Source organism: Carettochelys insculpta, chromosome 8 (genome assembly GCF_033958435.1).
Source record: "Carettochelys insculpta isolate YL-2023 chromosome 8, ASM3395843v1, whole genome shotgun sequence".
Classification (NCBI taxonomy): Eukaryota; Metazoa; Chordata; order Testudines; family Carettochelyidae; genus Carettochelys; species Carettochelys insculpta.
In genome coordinates, this window is record NC_134144.1 from 66,510,906 (window position 1) to 66,518,782 (window position 7,877).

A 7,877-nucleotide genomic window follows, 5' to 3' on the forward strand; every position below is an offset into this window, starting at 1 on the left:
GGAGCAGACCGTCAGGTATGTACCACCCCGGTGCACACCCCCGGGGTTAAGGGGCGGGGACAAGAGACATGACCAGGGCCCTCCACATGCCCAGATGACCATGGCCCCAAGGACAGCAGTGGCATGTCCCTCAGAAGAGTCCATCAACCCCTGCCCCCCAGCAGGACAGCACCATGCCCCATGCCTGAGGATGGGGGGAGCAGAACCTAGGGTCCCCCCGTTGGGGGCGGGGACACACCCATCAGCAGCAGCAGCAGCATCTCCGGGGGACGGGGATGGGGAACCAGCAGCAGAGGATTAGGGGGACAAGGGCCACAGGTCAGGGCCCAGACTAACGACTGTCTCCACTCTTGTTCCCCCCTGTGTTCCGCAGCTGCACCATCGGAGGGCCCGGAGAGCACCAGCGAGGTGTCTGTGTTCCCAGAAAGCCCACCGGGGCCATCCCAGCAGGCCAGCCCCTTGGCGGAGCGCAGACCAGCCCCAGGACGAGGCCAACAGAGAAGGAGCCACCCGCGGACAGCCACGGACACCCAGCTGCTCGCGACCCTCCACTGTCACCTGGAGGTGTTGGAGCGGCACCTGCGGGTGGAGGAGCAGCAGCTAGAGCTCCAGGAGTGAGCGCTGGCCTGGCACCAGGAGGCTTGGGGGGCCTTCATGCGCACATTCCAACAGATTGCGCAGCACCTGGCCTCCCCCCCACTGCTCTGCCCGCCGCTCTGCCCGCCGCGACACCTGCCGCTCCACCCGCCACTCCACCTGCAGTCCCTCCACCGTCTGCCACCCTGGGGCCTGCCGCCGAGGGGGACCATGGGCCTGCGGACACTGGCTGGCCCTACTTGCCGGTCCTCCCGGCCCCCACCCAGCCTCGACCAGGGCGCCGGCCGAGACGTGGGTCACGCCCCCCAACACCAGGTGCTGGACAATAGGGTGCGGGGCTGAGGATTTTCCCCCCACCCTTTGTACATATTCCCCCCATGTTTGTAAATAGTTTTTGTTCTGCCCCCCCACACGTACATAGTTCCCCCCTTCCTTCTGTTAATAATAACGTTGCACTGTTTTGTTTCAAAAAACATTTCCATTTATTTCAAAGAAAAGTGTGGGGGTGTGCGTGCTCTCGGGTGCTCTGTGGTGTGGGCATGGGGGCAGGGGGTGTTGTGGAGGATGTGGGGGGTACAGTGGGTGGCTCACCAGCAGCTGGCCCTGCCAGCGTTCACGCCGCAGCCTGGTCAAAATGGGCCCGCAGGGCCTCCTGGACCCAGATCCCCTCAGGGTCAACCTGACAACTGGGGGCACCGGGTGGCTGCACATCGGCCCTGCCAGCCTCCACAGCCCAGCCCTGGAAGAAGGCCTCTCCCTTGCTCTCCACCAGGTTGTGGAGTGCGCTGCACGCGCCCGCAGCCTGGGGGATGTTGGTGAGCCCTGCATCCAGGCAGGTGAGGAGACACCTCCAGCGCCCTTTGAGGCGGCCGAAAGTGCACTCGACCACCTGGCGCGCATGGTTCAAGCGTGTGTTGAACCGCTCTTGGCTGGCTGACAGGTGGCCCGTGTAAGGGAGGGGGTACGCTGCATCTGCGACGACGCAATGGGGCAGGGTGGTGTCCCCCACAGGGACCTCCCGCTGGGGGATGTAGGTCCCTGCCTCCAGCCGGCGGCACAGGCCCGAATTTCTGAACACCCGGGCGTCGTGGGTGCTGCTAGGCCAGCCGACATAAATGTCCAAGAGGCAGCCCCAGCTGTCCACCAAGGCCTGCAGGACCACGGAATGGTATCCCTTCCTATTGAGGAAGTGTCCTCCGCTGTGCTCCGGGGCATGGATGGGGACATGGGTCCCATCCAGAGCCCCAAAGCAATTTGGGAAGCCCAGGCTGGCAACCCCCGCAATGGCGGCATCCGGGTCCCCAAGCCGCACGAGCCTGTGGAGGAGCAGGGCATTGATTGTGTGGACGACCTGCAGGGGAAGGACATGAGAGAGCACCGGTGAGTGGTGTGCAGGGTGTGTCTGGCCCTCCTCACAGGGCTCCCCCCCTCCCCACAGGGCTCCCCCCATCCCCACAGGGCTCCCCCCCTCCTCACAGGGCTTCCCCCCTCCCCCTAGGTCCTCTTACTTCCATGAGGACAGCTCCGACGGTGGCCTTGCCCACACCGAACTGCTGCCCTACAGATCGGTAGCTGTCTGGAGTGGCCAGCTTCCAGACAGTGATGCCGACTCATTTCTCTACTGTCAGGGCACGTCGCATGGGGGTGTCCTGGTGCCGTAAGGCAGGGGTGAGCCACTGGCAGAGCTCCAGGAATGTCTGTTGGCTCATCCGGAAGTGCCGGAGCCAGCGGTCATTGTCCCACTCGCCGAGCACCAGCCACTCCCACCATTCCATGCTCGTGGGGTATCTCCACAGCCGGCAGTGTGTGCGGTGGTGGGGGCTGGGAGGGCAGCAAGGTCTGGGGCTGCTTCCTCATCCCCTGGGGGCAGCTCCTCTTCCACAAATAAAAGATGGTCAGCTGCCTCCTGCATAGCACTGAGCAGGGCAGCCACTGGTCCTGCGGGGCGGGTATGGGGGCCTCTGGCTGCTGCTGCTGCTGCTGCTGCTGCTGCTGCTGGGGGTCCATGCTTCTTACACAGGGTGTGCGGGCTTGTGGCTCTGCAGACCGCATGCTGTGCAGGCTGAGTGTGTCTGGGAGGGGCCCTTTAAGGGAGCAGCTAGCTGTTGCCCTGGAAGTGTTAGTCTACCCTGTGACCCTGTCTGCAGCTCTTCCTGGTACCCTTATTTCGATTTGGGCTGCTTTGGTGTGTAGACGCTCCACTGCAGCGCCTACTTCGATGTAGTGCTGCCCAACATCGACGTTGAACATTGACGGCACCAGCCCTGGAGGATGTGTAGACGCTATTCATCGAAATAGCTAATTTCAATTTCGCTACATCAAAATAAGCTATTTCGATGTAGCGTCCCAGTGTAGACATAGCTAATGTCTTCCAATATTTGTATTTACTGCCATGATACAGAATTATCTAGTGAGATAAAAAGAGGGGTAGTATACATCTCTCTCTAGCTTTGTTTAACAACAAGATGGATAGATAGCTCAAGGTGAGGCATTTGTAAGAGTAATGCTCTTATCTGTGATTATTAATGACCCACACTATATACTATGGAATGTACAACACTCTTGTAAATTCCATCAATGGGATAACACAATAGGAGTATATTCCCTGAATGTCCAGAGAGATTGAAGTGTTCGATTTACACTGGCCAAACTGGACAGTCTCTCCGTAAAAGAATAAATGGACATAAATCAGACATCAGGAACGGTAATGTACAGAAGCCCATGGGGGAACACTTCAATCTCCCTGGACATTTCAGTGGCAGATTTAAGGGTGACAGTTCTGAAACAAAACAATTTTAAAAATCAAATGGAGAGAGAAATCTCTGAGCTGCAATTTATTTGCAAATTTGACTCCATTAACCATGGATTAAACAGAGACTGGGAGCGGCTCGCAGTTTACAAAGACATTTTCTCTGCTTTGGGTGTTGATAGCTCCCCATTAGATGCTGACAATGACTCACATCCCCCTGTCTGATCTGACTTGTTTTTTCTTCTTTTGATAAGTACTGTTGATACTGGGCCATTTCCACCTTGCTGAATAGACCTTGTCAGCTCTGGCCCTCCCTTTTACTGGGACCCCCCTCTTTAAATACTCCTCTGAAACCACCCCCCACTCATGCATCCGATGAAGCAGGTCTTTGCCCACAAAAGTTTATGCTCCAAAATATCTGTTAGTCTATAAGGTGCCACAAGACTTCTTGTTGTTCTCACTTCCCTAACAGAGGCTATCACGCCCCCCCCCCCCCCAAATGATTCCTAGTGCAGATCTTTTCAATAAAATATCCACTGGCTTTAAAAATGGTCAGTGATGGCGCATCTACAATGACCCCCAGTTAATTACACTCAGCTGCTAAAATTCTGCACCCTATTTTCAGTCTGAATTTGTCAAGCTTCAGCTTCCAACTGATGGGTCGTTTTACACTTTTCTCTGCTAGACTGAAGAGCCCGTGATCAAATAGTTGTGTCCTGTGCAGATGCTTATAGACGGTCACGCTTTAACGTTCTCTGTGCTGAAGTAAAGATCAAGCTCCTTGAGTTTCATCTCCCTCCTCTCACTTCCTTCCTCACTCCCTATATAAAAGACTCGTCAGGTTTTTGTCTTTCATTTTTTTCTTTTTCCCTCAGTTATCAGATATTCTCCACATCTGAATAAGTGGGTCTGTCCCACGAGAGCACATCACCTAATAAATAATGTTAGTCTTTAGGGTGTTACGGGGCTGGTTGTTTTGTTTTGTGAAGACGCAGACTAAAATGGCTACCTCTCTGAGACCAATCATTAGATGGCACATTTTCGAACCCTGTAACCATCTGCTCTTCACCCTCTCCTGTTTAGTGACATCTTTCTTGAACTGTGCACACAAGAACTGGACCTAGTATTCCAGCAACAGTCACACCATTAGCAAATACAGCATTAATACAAACCCTCTGTTCCTACTTGAGACTCCCCTGTTTATGCGTCCAAGGACTGCATGAACCAGTCTGGCCACAGCATCACAGTGGGAGATCAGTTCAACAGATCATTCACCATGATCCTCCTTACTCACTTCTCCTCCCTGCTATACAAATCCTGGATTCTCACTGCCTATTCCACTCTGAAAATCTGCAGAAGTGGGTCTTACCCACAAAAGCTCATTACCTAATGAATTTGTTAGTCTGTAAGATGCAACGGGACTGTTTTATGTTTGCAAAGCTACAGACTAACGCACTCCTGCTCTGAGACTTTTTTTCCAAGTCACTACTTACCAGGATAGAGTCCCTCTTCCTGTAAGTACGGCCTGCAGTCTTTGTTCCTAGCTGCACACATTTACCCATTGTTTGACTGCATCCATCTCACCAAGGGATGCAGGTTGATTTATGTCAGTGAGCTGACATCTTCATTAGTCACCACTCCCCCATTTTCTTTTATCATCTGCAAACTTTTCTTCTGGGTCACTGATAAAGATGTTAAATATCATAAGGCCAAGAACTGATCCCTGTGGGACACCAATAGAAACACATTCACTTGATGATGAGTGTCAGTTTACTCTTACATGGTCCAGGACCAGAGAACCCTGGGGCTGGGACTCTAGTGGCAAGAGGACCAGGAGCCTTGTGGGGAGCCCTGCTGGCTGGCAGCCCAGTGGGGCTGGGGTCTGTGAGGCCAGGGACACCGTCTGGCAGCCGAGCCAGGGCCTGAGCTGGCATCCATGAGCTGGGGCAGGAGGCGGGTTTTACATGGCTGGGACAAGAGGCTGGTGTCCAGCAGCCTGGCTGGGGCCAGAGTTAGTGTCCAGCAGCCTGGCTGGGGTTGGAGCTTGGGGCTGGCAGCAGTGAGGCGAGGTCTGGGATAAGAGTCAGGGCTGGCAACCTAGCTAGGCCAGCAGTAGCAGGGGCCAGACAAGATGGAAGCAAAGCTAGTGGTGGGGAGGGGCAGCAGGCTTGGGGAACACAGGCAGGGGACCTCCCTTAGTCAGGCAAATCCTCTTGTTCGAGACCAGTCAGGTTCCAAGAGTACCGGATCAGGGAGGTACAACCAGTATTACCTTTATCAGTTAAACTTGGTAGGTCATTACAGAGCGAGACAGAGTTTGACAATTATTTTTACAAACCCATGTTGACCATTACCTGCCATTATTATTGGTTAACAATCATGTCCCATACCAGCCACCCAGTGCCTGGAATTGATGTGAGACTGAAGGCCCTGTAAGGACAGGGGTTGTCCAGTTCACCTTTTTTTTTTCAAATATAGACACCACCTTAGACTTCTTCCAGTCTTCTGGAACTTCACCAGTGTTCCACGCGTGGTTGAAAATCAGTCTTAGTGGTCCAGAGAATACCTTGGCCATTCTTTCAGGGGTAACACAATGCTGCTCTATTTCTCAGGCTATAGAACAATTGCACATAAGAACAGAGAGGGAAACAGGGTACAGACAGTTGTACATATATGTCAAGAAAGTAGCTTTCAGCTCAGACATTTGGCCTGGCTTGGATATTAGCTGGAGTTTACAGTTTGGGTTCAAGGCCAGGGCTCAGATTCACCTGCAAGACCTTTTGATCTTCTCTTCTGAAATTTCAACCCGAATAATGGAGTTTCTCAAGAGACTCCTGCCATCCTTGCAAGATCTGCCATTATCAGAGTTTCCCCCAGTCTGGGTACAAAATCTCCCAACACAAACTCTTTTCATGAGACTTCAAGCTGCCTATGAAGAGAAACATAGGCAATATTTACCTTTGGACCCAAACAGAAACTAAAACTAAAAGGGTGTGGTTGGATCTGGGGATTCACATCCCAACTCAAGACCTCCCAAATACACCAGGGCTCAGATTCAAGGATCAAAGGTTCTAACCTGCCTCTAAGGTATCTGAGTGCCCCAGGGAGCTCCAAAAGAACTTGTTACATTTGAAATGCAAAGCAGACAGCTCAAGAGGCATCCTTTTACCAATAATGCTCCCTGCGAATGACTGTCACCTTGGTTACAGATGTGCCTTCGCCAGAAGCAGGTACTTCTTGGAATTGTTCAGATACAAGATCAACCAAGGGTCATAACTTAAAAATCTTGACACATATGGGGCCCCAGACATCCAAGGCACCCTTCAGTCTGCGTAGACTATGGATCACACCCTTTGTAACTCCATTTAAGATTGTCATTTGCAGCATTGACTGTGGCTGTGGAGGCCCACACGAGAGTGACAGTCCTTGCTACATCTGCTGCATATGTAGTGGGTGTCTGGCAGGTCCTTTCTGTCCTTTCTACGGGCTCGCTTCTCCTCTGCCAGCTGTCTGATCTTCAGCTCGCCCTTCTGAAGGCCTTTGTGTAGTTCCTGCTTCCAGCTGCTGCGGTCGTCTGCCAGCTCTTCCCAACTATCTGCGTCAATGTCTACCTCCTTGAGATCCCTCTTACAGATGTCTTTGTAGTGCAACTGGGGGTGTCCGGGAGGTCTTTTGCCAAAGGCTAGCTCGCCATACAGGATGTCTTTTGGGATCCCTCCATCATTCATCTGTGGACGTGATCAAGCCAGCGGAGCCGCCGCTGCCTGAGGAGGGTATGCATGGTGGGGCCCCAGGAAGAGCTCTGTAATTGTCAGTGCTGTTAATCACTAGAGAAGTAGGCATCTGTCCTTGTTAATTACTGAGGGAAACAATGCATGAGCCAGCAGGACAATAAGGCTATGTCTACACTACAACAGTCTGTCCACAGAAGTTTTGTCAGAAGATAGCTTCCAACAAAACCTCTGTCGACAGATTGTGGCCAGACTGCCGAGTGGATTGAAAGAATGGCAGTCTGGCTGTTCTCTTGACAGAATGGCCAACTGGAAGCACATCAGACAGGGCTATCCAGTGCCCCTGAAACAGAGGAGCCCCCCAGAACACCCAGACCGCCTTTCTGTCAACAGAATCTGTTGAAAGAGGTGTTCTGCCTCATGGGGGAGCGGTGGAATGCTGTTGACAGATGTGCCATGTTCTGTCAATTTACTGTTGACAGAAGGCCTGGGGAACGGGGACGATCCACACATTTTGTCAACAAAATGCCAGTTTTCTTGGCAAAACTCTCTAGCATAGACATAGCCTGAGGAAGCAAGGCCAGGCTTTTCGGCCCCAGGCCTCAATGCTTTCCCACGTAAGTGATGCATGGGGGAAAATCTAATTATAGGCCTCACCTAAAGAAAGACCATTGTAAGAATTGCTGTATTGGATGAAAACTCTGGTCCATCTAGTCCAGTATCATGCCTTTGACAGCAGGCCCACTGACGTGGGGCTGGGGAGGGGGAAGGGAGCAGTTGCCCTGGGGCCCCTCTGAGTT